This window comes from Rana temporaria, chromosome 5 (genome assembly GCF_905171775.1).
Source record: "Rana temporaria chromosome 5, aRanTem1.1, whole genome shotgun sequence".
NCBI classification, from domain to species: domain Eukaryota; kingdom Metazoa; phylum Chordata; class Amphibia; order Anura; family Ranidae; genus Rana; species Rana temporaria.
The window spans coordinates 366003608-366020259 of record NC_053493.1 but is presented as its reverse complement, the minus strand read 5'-3'; the positions used below and the strand labels follow the sequence as shown (position 1 = coordinate 366020259).

At 41.8% G+C, this 16652-nt stretch overlaps 1 protein-coding gene across 1 annotated transcript in view; it reads right to left on the bottom strand.

Annotated features, from left to right (window-relative positions):
- Window positions 1–16652, bottom strand: part of VPS13B (vacuolar protein sorting 13 homolog B) — a 1252356-nt gene that overhangs the window by 334439 nt on the left and 901265 nt on the right.

Genomic DNA, 16652 nt, shown 5'->3' with positions numbered 1-16652 from the left:
TCGTCAGTATGAGCCGGCCGGCTCGAAATTTTTAAATGCTGAATGTATTCCTTTTTTATGTAAGTGCAATCTACCTTATTAAATCGTTTTATCTGCGGTACATCACTATGTGGATCTCATTTTTCCTTTTGGTGACATACTCTGCTGTGGCTGCTTGAGAGAGTCGTTAATACTGGCTGGTGTGTTTGGAGTTAACCCCCTAAAGGCCCTGGCTGGGTTTGGCCACAAGCATTCTATTGTTTTACATCTGGTAAGAGTCCCCCTTATTCGGTGATATCTATCGGTGGTGGCTTTTTCCTTGGTGTGCCTATTTTTTCATTTTCATTGCGGTACATCACCATACGCTGTATATATTTTTTCCATGCTCTTCGGATTTTATCTATCCATATCACTGGAGGAATACCATACGGACTACTAGCAGCAGTTTCTGTTAAAGACCCTTGCTGGGGGTTCCAGCTGCAAGCCTTGTTTGCTTGCCCTTCTGGTAAGCGCATAGACATTCATTTATTGCACCGGTGGAGGATTTTTGTTTTGCCAGTCACGTTCACACCATCATTCATCAATTCACTCACTTGATTTGTTTTTTCACTATTTTTTGGACTTTATGAACACTATTTATATTAATTCATATTAATTGATAATTTACATTCACTTATGGTTTAGCGCAACTTATTTTTTCTGTTTATTGGTGAACTAAGGATGTCTGGATAAAAGGGTCTGGTTACCCATAGACACGTGACTTCTCCTGCAACTACTCAGAGACAGGCAACTCCTAGACTGACGGACACAGACATGAGAACAGATAAACTGTAGATTTTTCTACAGAAAAAAAACATTCTGGTCTTAGCTGCCTGCAGGTGATAACAGGATTCCAGTGCCATTCTCTAAAAATGCTCATGCCAATTGTTATTTTAAAAGGATTTTACCTAAGTATTTAATAATGGGTATGCCATGATAATGTACTAAGGCATACACTGGGGCCAGCACCCAGGAGAATTTTTGAGTGCTAGGGCAAGACTGAAAAGTCAGAGGCTGAAAGGACAGTGATCTATAGGGATGCATCCTAGGTGACCATAGAGATAATTGAGTCCCCTTGGCAAAGGGAAGGAATATAAGATATTGTGGATACTATGCATAGCTTTTAGACATACCAGCCCAAAAAAATCTGATGTTTTCTCTGTTAAAGAGAAAACTACTTTGAAGTCAAGGATTCACAAATGTACTCCCACTTCGGAAAGTGGAGGTGTTCCCTTGTACTGATGAAGGCTTCTAACTCCAGACTTTGTGGTCAGAGACCCAAGTTTGGGAGTCCTCTATGTACAAAAAAAATGTGGCAGACCGTTCCCCTAGAGAGTGAAGCAGATGGGTGCTCCTGTCTCCAGTGACATCCTTGATAACAAAATCAAAGGCTGGTCCAAAGAGATGTCTTTAAAAATCATGTGGGTAAGATGGGAATACCAGGCTGATTTTACAGTATTAGGGTACACTGCATTTATAAGAGCAAAATGGTCTCTTATTTCCTTAGTAATAGTAGATTTTTGCAATTCAGGAAGGATAATCTTATCAGGTAAAGATCAGAGTAACTCAGAATCAGAGCCAGATATTGTCATAGTGACGAACGGTTCAAAAAGTTGCTTGGGGCATTGGCAGATCGGCCACGGAATCTGGGAAGGCACAGTAGCACACTTAAACCATATGTGGTCAGAGCCAGACAGAAACTGCTACCTGAATAAGTTGCGTGTAATACCTAGTGGATTATGTCAACATTCAGTCCCTGAATGTCAACCCCTTCTGTGGCAGAAACTGGTGGAAAATCTGAGTTTTAAATGTGCCCAGTCCAGTCCAAACAAATGAGGTAGTTACCTGTGCTCAGCCTGATCAGCCTAACATAGTGAAACATCAGGCAGGGCAAACTCTGAGACAACGCCAATGGTTTTGGTTACCAGAATGGCACTTGGCAAGCACCTTAGACAGAACGCAGAGCCCGATGGTCACTTTCAGGCTATCCCCACAAAATCAAGTCCAGCAAGGTCTGGTCAAGCACCCTAAAATCCAGTCTGAGGATAGGCGGTGACAAAAAGCTGAAAGCGTAGGCAGCAGCTCTGTAATGAACTGATAACCATAAGATTTTTATTTTTACCTACTCTACCCCAGGTAAGACTCCAGTTTCTTGTTTATAATTGTACATTTTTATGTTACCAATGCAATTGAAATGTATTAGGAATGGACAAATGGATTTTTTATCAAAACACATATCTTTGCACAATTTTGTAACAAGGGTCTGGGTTTGGGTCTATTTATTTTATGAAAAGGGCAGCCTAATTTCTAGGTTACTAATAGCTGGTGTACTGTGTGCTAAAAAATAGACCAAGTTCACTTGGTGAATATGTGTTCCGCTATATGCAAAAAGGAAAGTACACCTGGATGGTCTGGGGGCTGTTTTAAAGAACCTAGAAACAAGTGACCTGTGAATTCATCTGAAACTACCTGTTTTCAGAAAAACATGACCCTTTAAAAAAAAAAAAAGATCAACAAAAGGCATCAAAATATCAAATAACCTAATACATTCTGAACAGAATTTTGTGGTTCCTCCAGTCTTTAACCAGCACTTGGCAAGACTTAACCCACTAAGCCAACCAATGCCAATAGCCCACTTAGTCTTTAACTTCAAAAGCGCATAGCCATTTGCAAAGATGAATGCAAATATACTGGACCACATCCAAACCCTAGGAGCACCTTGCATTATAAAACTACTTAGAATGAATCAGGACTTTTTGAGGTCTTGAACTGAACACAAACACTGTATAACCCATTTTACAAATAAACATTTAAAACATAAACCTTAGGCTGCCAACACTTTTTACTTATTCTATGTATTAGCATAAAATCATTATTTGCATTTAGTCTCTGTACTGCGAATTTACTGCCATTGGGCCCTAAGGAGAAAATTCTGTCTTGTGGACACAAATAATTATGTCCTTAAATCCCTTAATAGTAAAAAAAAAAAAAAGCTCTAGCTTTAGCCCCTGAGACTCCCACAGCCAGTTACTATTCTGATTTAAATATGCAAAATTGTAAACAATGTTACAAATATTTAGAGTTCACTAAATCTGGCAACTAGTGATCAGTATGTCTTTTTAAAACTTGAAGGGATTCACATAGAGCTATAAATAACTTGGAATCTGCCTTATTACTGCAGTAGAGGGAATTTTGTAATGTTTAAATAAATGTAAACACATCTTAGTAAGAATTGGGCTAGCATGGCCCCAGTGGATTTTCCAAAAAGGTAGTTGTTCTGATGATTAGAAGCAGACCACAGACTTGCTTCATAGGCTTAAAGAAAAATCTCTACTTTTCCAGTCCAGGACAACAAAAAAATGTTTATTTTAACCCTATGCCTACATTATTATTTGATCCCCCGCCACTCCAATCAGCACCACAAATTGAAGGAAATACTGGGTACTTTCTGGTATGGAGGAGTGTGTGACTCACTACAGGTTGCAGTTCTGGGATAATCAGTACTGTCCACAAAGTGGTGTACGGTCCGAGTACTGAAGCAACAAGATTGATATGACAGCCAAGCAAGTAGCATTTCCAGGCAATGACAGTCTACATATATCTAAATATTTATTTTAAATAAAGATCACAGAATTTTTGAAATTTTACTCAGGTGCACCATTTATATTCCAAAACGCAGCAAATGTTGACAAATCTCAGCAAAACGATGAAGCTGATTTACTAAAGAAATTGAGAATATTCACACAATACATTGTGCAAATATTCACTAATCCTGTCATGTGCAGATAAAACAAGTAAACAGCACAATGTCTGGATAATTAAATCGTAACTCCACTTTCATATAAAAAAAGAAAGAAAGAATAATATAGCATATACAAATTGCTACACAAGCCATATTGTATCTGAATGTTATTATTTCAAATTGGCTTTCCTTTTCAATCTGCAGCGCTGTAACTTAGCATAAAATTCAGCGTGTTATGGCAACCTGAAGGCGTTCTGCACACCCTTTTTTGTTCAGACAATCCCCCAAAATGTAATTTTCTGCTTGTGCGATTCCCAAACGTCTGTATTAAGATAAAAGTCAGATTTAAGGCAAAATTTGCAACAAAAATGCAATGTTTGGTGAGATATTGCCACAGGGTTAATCGCTTCTAAAGGGATGCAGACTCTGCAAGGAAAATAATGATTATTCATTTGCTTTTGTCACACAACTGGGTGGGCTTGGAGTGTAGTGTTCTGTGCCCTGAGCCCACCCTTTATTGAAGCCTTTTAGAGCCTCAGGCTCTAAGCACCTGCTTAAAAAAACACCCCCCATAGGAAAATATGCATGTAGATCAAGGGTCCGGGTGCATGGATGGGGGTGGCGGCACTCCTGCGCCCTTAGTGGACAGGCCACCACTGACTGCAGGGGGAAGAGAGGGGAATTCCTGGATTGGGGTCCCTTCTTATTACTCCCCTGCAGTTCACCCCAGCGCTGCCCTTTTTTTTTGTAAACTGAAGATGGATAGGAAGGGAGTTCCTTTATTCCTGTATGGGGCCCCACTTATCACCCCCTGCAGTCCTCCTAGCTGAGGGGACTTCATTAACTGAAGGGGGAGGGAAGGGGTTTCCTGTAATTCCTGGATGGGGGTTTCCTCTTATCACCCTCTTGCAGTGCTCCCACCTGGGGGGTCTTTTTATCTGGAGGGGGAGAGAGGAAAATTCCTGTATTCCTGGATGAGGTTTCCAATTGATAACCCATCTGTAGTCCTCCTAGTTGCGAGACTTTCTTATCTAGAGAGGGAGGGATGGGAGTTCTGTATTTCTGGGTGGGGGTTCCTTCTGATCACCGCTGAAAGTCATATCATCCAGGGGTCTCCTTTAACTGGAGGGAGGGGGGGTTCCTGTATTCCTGGATGGGGACCTATGTCATCACCTCCCTGTGGTCCTCCAGGTCTCCTAAACCTGGAAGGGGTCTCCTGTATTCCTTGACAGGCCTTTCCCTGCATTTGTCTGTATTCCTGCATGGGTGGGAGGAATCCCTTCTAATCCCACCCATGCACTCCTCTGTTAAGGGGTCTCCCATCCCTTAAAGTGGAAATATCTCCTAAACGTGCGCTGTAGTTTAGGAGATATTTTCCAATGTCGTCATTGGTGCATGCGCTATAAAGAAACTGACCTGCGTGCCATTTCTCTCCAGCATGTGCCATGACTGATGGCTCCCACACGCATGCGCAGGAGTGAAGTCACATGGCTCCGGGCCAGTCACAGCGCCAGAGTCTGTGGCCCGGAAAGGAAGAGGGGCGAAGATGGACGCGGCCTGCACAGGGGACAGTGCGGGCTTCGTTTGCAGGTAAGTGTCACATAATGGGCTAGTATACAATGTGATTGCAGGGTTTGCATGGAGCAAAAGAGGAAGTAAAAGCCCTCTGGGTTTACTTCTTCTTTAAAAGCAATAACCTGCAATAGATGTTGGTGCTTGTCCTAATAGCAGGCTGGAAACTTTGTAATGCAGAATGCCTTTTGGTCCCATTCCAGTGATGACCTAGTAATACTAATAATTTTATAAGGCACCAAATATGATGTAATATACTTTGTAGGATAACCAAGGATGTAATCATCTTCCATGCAAAATGTAACATGCTCAGGCCACTATAGCTGCAACACTATGTCAGCCTTACTATGCTTTACTTAAACATTTTTTTTCCTTTATTTTAGATTAAGAAGTAAGAAAGGGCTATAACCACTGTCAGGTTTTTATTTTTGCCACCTGTCTCCTCATTCGGGGGGATTTGCTCACTCCTGTCCCACAGCCCAAAACAGGAAGTAAGAGTAAGTCTCTACAAAGTGAGGCAATGCCTAGTTGTCACCCATTGGGAGATTCCACCGCTATTCCCATTCTTGTGATAACAGCAAACAGGACACACAGAGAAGGTGAATCTCCCTAACAGGGGCACAGAGAGAAAAAAAAGACCCGACAGGTGTTCTAATCCCTCTCTACTCTATCAAAAAAATGTTTTGCCTTCATTTCTACTTTAACCACTTCCCGACGGCCGTACGAATATGTGCGGCCGCAGGGTGGTTCTAAATCTCTAACAGGACGCATATATGCGTCCTCCGCTCTTCCAGGCCACTAGAGGGCGCGCGAGCGCCGCTGGCGGCGCGCGCGTGCCTGCCGCATTCCTGAGATACCGATGCGCGTGCCTGGCGGCCGCGATGTCCACCAGGCACTCGCGATCGGCGGCTACAGGGACAAGACGTGGAGCTCTGTGTGTAAACACAGAGCTCCACGTCCTGTCAGGGAGAGAGGAGACCGATCTGTGTCTCTTGTACAGAGGGACACAGATCGGTCACCTCCCCCAGTCACCCCCCTCCCCCCACAGTTAGAACACACCCAGGGAATACATTTAACCCCTTCCATGCCCCCTAGTGTTAACCCCTTCACTGCCAGTCACATTTATACAGTAATCGGTGCATTTTTATAGCACTGATCGCAGTATAAATGTGAATTGTGCCAAACATTTGTCAAAAGTGTCCGATGTGTCCGCCATAACGTCGCAGTCCCAATAAAAATCGCAGATCGCCGCCATTACTAGTAAAAAAAAATTATAATAAAAATGAATAATAATTCTGTCCCCTATTTTGTAAGCACTATAACTTTTGCGCAAACCAGTCGCTTATTGCGATTTTTTTTTTTTACCAAAAATATGTAGAAGAAACTGAGAAAAAAAATTATTTTTTTTAAAAAAATGGGATATTTATTATAGTGACAAGTAAAAAATATTGACTTTTTTTCAAAATTGTCGCTCTTTTTTTGTTTATGGCGCAAAAAATAAAAACCCGCAGAGGTGATCAAATACCACCAAAAGAAAGCTCTATTTGTGGGGAAAAAAGGACGCCAATTTTGTTTGGGAGCCACGTCGCACGGCCGCGCAATTGTCAGTTAAAGCGACGCAGTGCCAGAAGCTGAAATTTCACCTGGTCAGGAAGGGGTATTAGTGCCCAGTAAGGAAGTGGTTAAATGTCACAGAAGCACAATTCAGTATTAAGCTTAATCGGTGGAGTGGAACATCAGTTCAGTGCTTAGCGCTGTGACCTTCTTGGCTTCCACTTTTAGCATCTACAGTGATGTGAAAAAGTATTTGACCCCTTCCTGATTTTGAATTTTTTTGCATATTTCTCACACTTAAATGATTCAGATCATTAAACTAATTTTAATATTACACAAAGAAAACCTGAGTAAATCCAAGATGCAGTTTTTAAATTATTTCATTTATTAACCACTAGCCGCCGCAGTTTTACGGAGGCAGGTCGGCTCGGCTATGCAAAATCATGTAATATAATGTCATTTCGCATTTCAGCCACTAGGGGCACCACGCGCGTGCTCGGCGGGCGCGATCACTGTCGGGCACCCGCGATCGCTTATTACAGAGCAAGAACCCGGGAGCTGTGTGTGTAAACACACAGCTCCCGGTCCTTTCAAGGGGAGAAATGACTGATCGCATGTTCATACAATGTATGAACAGCGATCTGTCATTTCCCCTAGTAAGTCCCACCCACCATTCAGTTAGAACAACACACCCCTTCCTCGCCCCCTAGTGTTAACCCCTTCCCTGCCAGTGACATTTTTACAGTAATCAATGCATTTTTATAGCACTGATCGCTATAAAAATGCCAGTGGACCCAAAAATGTGTCAAAAGTGTCCGAAGTGTCCGCCATAAGGTCACAGTACCGATAAAAATCGCAGATCGACTAGTAAATTTTTTTTTTATAAAAATGCCATAAAACTACCCCCTATTTTGTAGACGCTATAACTTTTGCGCAAACCAATCAATAAACGTTTATGAAAAATATGTAGAAGAATACGTATTGGCCTAAACTGAGGAAAACATTTTTTTTATATATATTTTTGGGGGGATCGTTATTACAGCGAAAAGTAAAAAAATATAAAAAAAAAATCAAAATTGTCGCTCTATTTTTGTTTATAGCGCAAAAAATAAAAACCGCAGAGGTGATCAAATACCACCAAAAGCTCTATTTGTGGGGAAAAAAAGGATGCCAATTTTGTTTTGGAGCAATGTTGCATGACCGCGCAATTGTCAGTTAAAGCGATGCAGTGCCGCATCGCAAAAAGTGTTCTGGTCATTGACCAGGAAAATGGTCTGGGGCTGAAGTGGTTAACGGAAAAAAGCTGTTCAAACTTGCCTGGCCCTATGTGAATCAAGAAATCACATAAATAGAAGCTGCCTGACAAGGTGAAGCATGCTAAAAGATCACAAAAAGCCACACATCATGCCACAATCTAAAAAAAAAATCAAGAACAAATTAGAAACAAAGTAATATACATGCATCGGTCTAGGAAGGGTTTTAAAGTAATTTCTAAGGCTGTGAAACTCCAATGAACCATGGGGAGAGCCATTATCCACAAATGGAGATAACTTGGAACAGTTATGAATCTTCCCAGGAGTGGCCAGCCTACAAAAATTACCCCAAGAGCATGACCAGGACTCATGAAGAAGGTCATAAAAGAACCCAGAATAACATCTAAAGAACTGCAGGCCTCACTTGCCTCAGGTAAGATCAGTGTTCATGATTCAACAATAAGAAAGAGACTGGGCAAAAATGGCATCCATGGGAAAGTTCCAAGGCCAAAGCCACTGCTGACCAAAAAGAACACAAAGGCTCATCTCACATTTACCAAAAAACATCCCCAAGACTTTTAGGCAAATATTCTGTGGACTGATGAGACAAAAATGTAACTTTTTGGAAGGTGTGCGTCCCGTCACATCTGCCATAATACGAATGATGTTACATAACAAGAACATCATACCAACAGTCAGACATGGTGGTGTTAGCGTTATGGTCTGGGGCTGCTTTGCAGCTTCAGGACCTGGACAACCTACCATAATTGATGGAACCATGAATTCTAAGCTCTACCAGAAAATCTTAAAGCAGCATGTCCGGCTATCAGTTCGTGACCTCAAGCGCGCTTGGGTTATGCATAAGGACAATGATCCGAAACACAACAGCAAGACCACCTCCAAACGGTTCAAACAAAGCAAAATGTTAGTTTTGGAGTGGCCTACTCAAAGCCCGGACTTAAACCCAATTGAGATGCTGTATCATGACCTTACACAGGCCATTCATGCTGGAAAACCCTCCATTGTAGCTGAATTAAAACAATTCTGCAAGGAAGAGTGGGCCAAAATTGCTCCACAGCAACGTGAAAGACATCTTGCCAGTTATCTTATTATGATGTACCCCTTAAAAGAACCCAGGGTAAACCCCCTGATTAACGCTCCAGTCGTCGATGCTTCTTTAATGCAACTTGCCAGACATGTCACCCTGCCAATCAAGGATGCAGTTACATTTCGGGACATGCTAGACCAAAAGATTGATCTAGAATTAAAAAAAGCATATTCAACGACAGGTGGCGCTTGTAGACAAGCAATTACCACGGCAGCGGTGGGTAGAGCCATCTCTGGATGGGCCACTAATATAGAAAAATCCAAGAGAAGATAATTACCTCCCTCCAGGAACTCAAATTGTCAGGAGATTTTGTAGTGGAGGCTTCAGTGGACATCATCAGGTCATCTGCCCGAGCGATGATAGCCTCGGTAATGGCAAGAAGGGCCTTATGGCTACCTCGGGTAGCCGACACCACATCAAAGACAAACTGGTGCAAAATTACATATGAATCTCTTTGGTCCCATATCTAAGTAACAGCATGACATACCATGCTGTCCATGGGAAGTGTTTGGTTGTCCTCACTGTTGCTGTCAATGGTGACAAATTGCATTGGAATTTGGAGACACCAGTCCATAGGAGGGTGTAATTTTACCTTTTGCACCTCCACCCATATAACTCCTCATACAGGAGCGGTATATATACATGTATAGGGAATTTCCTGTTCACCCCTACTGGTGATTCGGGGGTGGTTTGATTCTATAGCTTCAATTACTACCATTTTCTTTGGATACATATGTGTCTGGAAGGTTTTCAGATTATTTGCATACCTCCTGACCCACTTTGTTACTACCATTGATGGCCACAACAGTGTTTAAGGGAACTGTCCCTATTTAAAGGTATATACCGGATGTGGATACTGTCTCAGGATTTCCTATGTCCTCCAGGGTAGGTCGGCAATTCACCCTGACTTACCGGGAGCCCTGGTCACCACTCCCCATGTCTCATGACAACCTCTTATATATCGTCTGACAAATTGTATGTATGGGTGACGCACCGGAAGAAGCGGGTGATATAAGAAACCATTTTTTTCAATATAATTTAGATGATGTTGATATTCTATCTACAAAGATAGGATGTTTTTTAGGCACTTTATAGTTGTTATGACTAAAGAAGTTTAATCTATGAATATATAAATTATGTATATATTTTTTGTAATAAAACTCTTTATACTTTTTTAATTTTGACTGGAAATCAGTTGATATATGGTACCATCAAAGTCCAAACCCCAGCCTGCTCCCAAATACATATTTTGAATCGTCATGGGACAAAGGTACCGTGTGAAAAAATGTATATCCAGCACTTCTCCTTAAGGAATAAATATTATTTCCTTGCACCCACCCGACTGGCGAGTTATTTCCCAGTGTGTGCTGCCATGATGTGCCAGGAAAATGGAAAATTGTATACTCACTTTCCTGACGCATCTTTATGGCAGCACACAGCAGCCCACCCGTTCTTAGATGACAGAGAATGAAACGTGGTGTCTCTCTTTCAATTTTATAGTCAACCATTCTGTCCGGTTGTGGAAGCGGAGTCAAAACCCAGTGTGTGCTGCCATAAAGATGCGTCAGGAAAAAAAAATTACGGAAAGGTGAGTATACAATTTTCTATTATTAGGTTTAGGGGGCAATTACTTTTTCACATAAAGCCAGGCAGGTTTGGATAGCTTTTTTGCCTTAATAATTTAAACTATCATTTAAAAACTGCATTTTGTATTTACTTGGATTATCTTTGTGTAATAATAAAATTTGTTTGATTATCTGAGTCTTTTATGTGTGACGAATATGCAAAAGAATAAAAAATCTGGAAGGGGGCAAATAATTTTTCACATCACGATATATGAAATGTTTGTATGGATTTTATACATATATTTTAATCAAGTAATTTAATCCAGACACATCAAGCTATGGTAATTATCTTACACACTGAACTGATAATAGTGTGATCCTGCTGGGAACATTTGATAGTGAATGGCTCTAGATACCCTGTAAAACCCAGAGGAATACGTTAGTGGTATACAAAGGCATAAAATAAAGGCCAAAAGCAGTAACTCAACAGTAATCCAATACCATCTGTACTTGAAAAGTTGCACTACTGTAACAAAAACATGCAACAGTCAGTAACCTACAACAACCCATCAACAATCATTTAGCAGAAGACTATAATTCGCACAGGCTCACTAAAATTGGACATTAAAATATTGGAAAACCGTTGCCTGATGTGATGAGTCTCGATTTTAGCTGCAACATTCAGATAGGGTCAGAATTTGGCATAAATATGAAGGCATGAATCCATTCTGCCTCAACGGTTCAGGTTGGTGGTGGTAGTGTAATGGTGTAGGGGGTATTTTTTTGGCACACTCTGGGCCCCTTGGTGAGCATTGTTTAAAAACCACAGTCTACCCAAGTATTGCTGCTGACCATGTTCATCCCTTTATGACTATAGTGTACCCATCTTCTGATGGCTCCTTCCAGCAGAATAATGCACCATGTCACAAAACTCAAATCATCTCACCACTGGTTGCTTGAACATGACAATTAGGTCAATGTACTCCAATGGCCTCCACAGTCACCAGATATCCATCCAACAGAGCACCTTTGGGATGTGGTGGAATGAGAAATTCACACCATGGATGTGCAGCCGACAAATCTGCAGCAACTGCGTTATGCCATCATGTCAATATGGACCAAAACCTTTGAGGAATGTTTCCAACACCTTGTTGAATCTATGCCACAAATAATTAAGGCAGTTCTGAAGGCCAAAGGGAGTCCCAATCTGGTACTAGCAAGGTGCACCTAATAAAATGGCCAGTGAGTGTAGGTTAATACTCAATGCACATCATCACCATTATCCACCACCTTATTAAAGAGGATTCTAAGGAAGGAGCTATGCACTCTCAGCATACTCACAGAAAGGTTGTTTGAACTGTTGTAGTTGCCATTCCTTGTGCACCTGCTTTAACAACCTGGAACTTCCCCTTTAGGGTCAAGTTCTGCTTTAAGTGGAAGGGTTAAATACAAACACTTAAAAATGTATTCAATTTACATTGACAAATCAAAACGGACTTTTCTTTCTGCAGGCCCATTTACTTTTGCCAGTAAGGAGGGTCCATTGAGAAAAAGACTGGCAATTGGCTCGGAAGATTTCAATATTTTGTGCATATGTACAAGGCCTGAAATAAACTCTTAGGTATCTTACTACTTCAAAAGATTTCTTCAGAGCTGCTTTTTGATTTCTCTCTGCAACAAAATCTGACAGTTTTGCTTATTCTGCATTTCTGAATCAGCAGTTGAATAGTATGTAAGTATGCAATGTCGCATTAAGAAGTGCTCCTCAGAAGGCATGTGTGCTAAAGAGCTCCAGCCGCCGAAATGGATGAGCAATTGTAAACCACTTCTGAGGCTGCCTCTTGACCTCCATCAAACAGAAAATAATAACAGTAGTTGAGGAACAGAATTTGTCTCCGTAGGAGTTTCATTATTATGAGTTCATCTGAAGTTCTGTGTACAGAATATGGAATAACTCACAAGTTCCTGCCCACAGCTAAGATATGCTGCCAAAACAAGCTGCCTACTCTGTGATTAAAGGTAAAACATCAAAAAAATGTACAAAGTGTGCATTAAAAAAAAAGACACATCAAAAGAACATATTTTTCTAAATTCTGGAGGACAGAAACAAGGATCCTTATAAGCTAGAAACATGCTGTGATCAATGACTGAAGATACCTTTCTCAGTTGTGCTTTTCCTTCATATTATAAGATGACGAAGGACTTCAGACAAAAATGTTTCTAGCTGGGTTTAAATGCCTTACATACCTCATTTTTTCCCTCTGTATAATCTATTAAAATAAAACTCTACTCAAGTGGAAAACCTGTAAAATGTTTGAAAAGGAGCTATGGAAACCACTAAACACAATCAATGTATGTTATTACACCATTACATTGAGGGGGGGTTCAAGAGCTGGCAACCCCAACAAAGTGGTATCTCTGCCCACCCCCGCTGCTATATTAAAGTGGAATTCCAGGCTATTGATAACCCTGCTTAAACCTGCTCCCATCCCCTTACAAATCCAATTCTAACTACCCTGTGAAAGGAAGATGCTTATAGATTATTATTATAATACAGGATTTACATAGCGCCAACAGTTTGTGCAGCGCTTTACAAAATGAAGGCAGACATTACAGTTACAATACAATTTGATACAAGAGGAATCAGAGGGTCCTGCTTGTTAGAGCTTACAATTTAAGAGGGAGGGTCAAGTCATACAAAAGGTAATAACTTTAGGGATGGGCTTATGGAGAAAGTAAAAACACAGTGTATTAGTTAGAAGCAGGACAGGCCTCTTTAACCACTTGGGATCCGCCTGCCGTCAATAGACGGCTACAGTGCGGATCCCAAAAGCCAAACCGCCGTCAATTGACGGCCGCCCCTTTGGGCGTTCCCCGCGCGCGCTCCAGAGCGCGCTGCGGGGAAAATCTGTGTTGGCCGTGTCCCTCGGACACAGCCAATTACAGATCGCCGCGAACGGCCAATCAGAGTGGCCGTTCGCGAGGCGATCTGTGCGGCCAATGAGAGAGGATCTCATATGTAAACATATGAGATCATCGCTCATTGCCGTTTTACACAGAGACAGCGGTGCTGTCTCTGGAGAGGAGACCGATCTGTGTCTCTTGTACATAGAGACATAGATCGGTCACCCCCCCAGTCACCCCCCCTCCACCTACAGTTAGAACACTAAGCAGGGATACATTTAACCCCTTCCTCACCCCCTAGTGTTAACCCCTTCAATGCCAGTCACATTTATACTGTAATTAGTGCAGATTTATAGCACTGATCGCAGTATAAATGTGAATGGCGCCAAAAATGTGTCCGATGTGTCCGCCATAACGTCGCAGTCCATTAAAAATCGCAGATCGCCGCCATTTCTAGTAAAAAAAATAATTAAAAAAAAATAATTCTGTCCCCTATTTTGTAAGCGCTATAACTTTTGCGCAAACCAGTCGCTTATTGCGATTTTTTTTTTTTTTGTTTACCAAAAATATGTAGAAGAATACGTATCGGCCTAAACTGAGAAAAAAAAATGTTATTTTTTTTTTAAATTGGGATATTTATTATAGCAAGAAGTAAAAAATATTGTATTTTTTTCAAAATTGTCTCACTTTTTTGTTTATAGCGCAAAAAATAAAAACCGCACAGGCGATTAAATACCACCAAAAGAAAGCTCTACTTGTGGGGAAAAAAGGACGTCAATTTTGTTTGGGAGCCACGTCGCACGACCGCGCAATTGTTAGTTAAAGCGATGCAGTGCCGAAAGCTGAAATTTCACCTGGGCAGGAGGGGGGTATATGTGCCCAGTAAGCAAGTGGTTAAAGAAAAAAAGTTTTCAGGGATTGACTAAAGAATAGAATAGGAGATAGTCTGACAGATTGGGGTAGGGAGTTCCAAAAGATGGCAGAAGCTCAGAAAATAATAAGGGAGCAGGAGGTCTTGAGAGGACCGGAGAGAGCGGTTTGGTTGATATTGAGAGACCAGGTTAGTGATCTAGCTGGGCCAGAGTTGTGGATGACTTTGTAAGTTGCTGTTAGTACATTGAATTTTATTTGTTGGGTGAGCAGAAGCCAGTGTAGGGATCACTGAGCGGTAGGTAAGGTGGATGAGTCTGGCACCAGCATTCATGATAGACTGAAAGGGGGTTAGCCTATGTAAAGGCAAGCCAATGAGGAGGGAGTTGCAGTAGATGAGGCAAGCGATAACCAGGGAGTGAATTAGAAGCTTAGTGGTGTCAATGGTTGAAAGGGGCCTATTCTGGAGATGTTGCAGGGGGTTGAGGCTGCATGATTTGGACAAGGATTGAATGTGGGCCTGCATACTTACCTATTCTGAGAGCACTCCGGTCTGGACATGTGGTCACCCCAGAAGTGGCTTCAGGGGAGAGAAGAGAATACAGACAATTACGCCGCCGTTTCACAAAGCAAGATACGTCCAAAAACATGGCTTCAGCCATCCGACGTAACTTGCCTACGGCGGCGTATCATGGGCGCATAGTTACGCTGGACGTATTCGGCGTTCCCATTATAAATATGCAAATTATCTATATACGCCGATTCACAAACGTATTTGCACCCGGCGTATTAATGTACGCTGTTTACGTAAGGCGTACGACCGTAACTCTACCCCTCATAAAGCAGGGGTAAGTCATGTTAAGGTATGGACGTCGGAACGACCATCGAAATTTACGTTGTTTACATCGTTTACGTAAGTCGTACGTGAATAGGGCTGTGCGTAAGTTACGTTTACGTTGTAGGCATTGCGCCAACGTATCTTAGGGAGTATATGCGACGTGATTCTGACCATGCGCGTGCATGCCCAGTTCGACCGCCCATTAATTGACATGGGGTCACGCTTAATTTAAATAGATGACACACACCTGCTTCCTACTTTGAAGTAGGCGGGCTTACGCCAGCCAATTTACGTTACGCCGCCGCAACTTACGGAGCAAGTGCTTTGTGAATACTGCACTTGCCTCTCTAAGTTGCGGCGGCGTAGCGTAAATAAGATATGCTACGCCTGCACAAAATGCGCCCAGGTACGTGAATCTGGCCCTAGGTTAATATATTATTCTGCACTGGTAAGCTACATCCCGCTTTAAAACTTTAAGCTTTGTAACTGAAAACACATGAAGGTTTGTGTTTCACATTGAAGATAATTGTTAGTTATTGCAATATCTCTTTTTATAATGTGTCTTAAAGACTGTATTGTTTTAGTCCATGAACACTGGAACAATACACTTTCCCAACAAGCACAAAGGTTCCACATGTAACAACAATTTTTTACAGCAAGATACTGTAAAATTAATGTTTAAAGTGAATGACCGCTAGTAAATCGGCTTTAAAACTATCACTGACTTCTGCAGGCACAAACCGTGGAGCAGTTTATCCTTAAAGGGGTTCTAAAGCCAAAATGATTTTTTTTTTGCATTCTCTGCATAAAGATAAAAACCCCACTACCTATCAAACCCACCCCATCCCTAAACACTTACTTGACTCTTGTCAACACTCCAGTGCTGTCTTGGCTGCTGTACCCCTCTTCTCACTTACTGGTCTCACAGTAGACACTGGTAGCAGTGGGACTCATAGGCTCCTGCTACTGTCAGTCAAACTCCTGTGAGGTAGAGCAGGGGCATGATATATTGGCATTGTGTCTATAAAATGCACACAACCCAGCTTGGGACCCTGGGTGCTCTCTTAGCATGGCATCCTGCATGCTAAGTGAGCACCCAAAGGAAGGAAAAGCAGACAGCACCAGCGGGGGACTGCCAAAGAGGAGGTAAGCTAACGCTCTGTGCAATATTGTTGCACAGAGCAGTTAAGTATAATATCTCTAAAAAAAAACTTTAGTATCACTTGAA